The 1,419-nt window shown below is 54.6% G+C and overlaps 1 pseudogene; it reads left to right on the top strand.

Annotated features, from left to right (window-relative positions):
• Window positions 1–737: 737 nt before the first annotated feature.
• Window positions 738–1,312, top strand: LOC111534575 (annotated as a pseudogene).
• The last annotated feature ends 107 nt before the right edge of the window (window positions 1,313–1,419 follow it).

Genomic DNA, 1,419 nt, shown 5'->3' on the forward strand with positions numbered 1-1,419 from the left:
TACTAAAAATAAAAAAAATAAAAAAGTAACTAGCCAGGTGTGGTGGTACACGCCTCGTTCTTGTAATCCCAGCTACTCAGGAAACTGAGGCAGGAGAATTAATTGAACCCAGGAGGCAGAGGTTGCAGTGAGCCAAGATCATGCCACTGCACTCCAACCTGGGCAACAGAATGAGACTCTATCTAAAAAAAAAGAAGAAGAAGATTTCTGGTAACCAGGCACCCACATCCTAGGGTCAGCCCCGTAGCCAGCTCACTTGGTGGGAGACGCTCAAGAGAACAAGATGTCCTCGTGCTGCATCTCCATATCTCGAGGCTTCTGCTTCAGGAATGGCGGGAGTGAGAGCCTTTCTTTTATGACGATGCCCATGTATGTTCATCTCTCACCCCAGATGCCTCTGGCCATGTGGCACAAAGCCCCCCCCAGGTACCTACCACAGGACAGGAGTCACCAGGTAGACAGCAGGTCCCAGATGGACACCAAGGCCCCAGATGGAGCTGTCAGGCCAGGCCTCACCAGTGATCCCACCAGTGCCACATCTGTACATTGTCCTTGTCCAGCTGGAGCCACTGGAGCTCATCGAGACACAGGCAAATGATGAAGTCACCTGCAGTCTGGAAGACTTTCCAGGGTTGATGTTTTCAGGCTGAAATTCCTTTAAATTCAGTGAGGTTGTTTTCGTGTTTAGAAATTCCAGTGGAAAGTGAGTGATATTGGTGACCTTTCTCCTTTTTCAGCTCCTGCTTCAGGTGCAGAAATACAGCTATTTCCAGTGCCAGCCATTGAGCCAGTGCCAGCACCAGGGGAAGGGCCCCTCCAGGGAGAGTGCTGGAGCTAGAGGCAGCTCCAGAGCCCTCCTGTCCCTGCCACGGGACTGCCCAGGACCAGCCCAGTGAGGAGCTGCCTGACTTCATGGCACCTGCTGTAGATCCACCAGCCTCAGCTCTTGAGCTGAAAGTGTGGCTGGAGCTAGAGGTGACACAGAGGGGGTGACCAGCACAGCCCCAGCCAGCAGCTCCCTCACTGCTCCCAGTCTGGGGCTCAGTGGAAACCATTGAGGCAGAAACCAGGGTGTGCAACCTGTGCTCCTCTGCCCCACTGGAGAGGGACTTCACTCATTCAGCAGAGCAGTAGCTCAGCTGCTGAAGAGCCTGCTGCTACTGCTGCTGGGGGTGTTTGCCTGCCTGCAGGAGAGCAGGAAAAGGAGCCTGTGAGCAGGGGTTCCAGCAGGTCCTCCTGCTCCCAGAGGCAGCCTCCTCCTCCAGGCATGGAGGTTTGCCCTCAGCTGGGCATCTGGGTCGTTTGCCTATAATGTGGTGCCCAGGATGGGCTCTTCTTGACAGGAGGACAGGGGGTGAGGAGGCCAGGGAGCCTCTCCAAAGGAAGCTTTCCAACTCAATAGCTACAGCCCAGAATCTC

This window comes from Piliocolobus tephrosceles, unplaced genomic scaffold (assembly GCF_002776525.5).
Source record: "Piliocolobus tephrosceles isolate RC106 unplaced genomic scaffold, ASM277652v3 unscaffolded_21106, whole genome shotgun sequence".
NCBI classification, from domain to species: Eukaryota; Metazoa; Chordata; class Mammalia; order Primates; family Cercopithecidae; genus Piliocolobus; species Piliocolobus tephrosceles.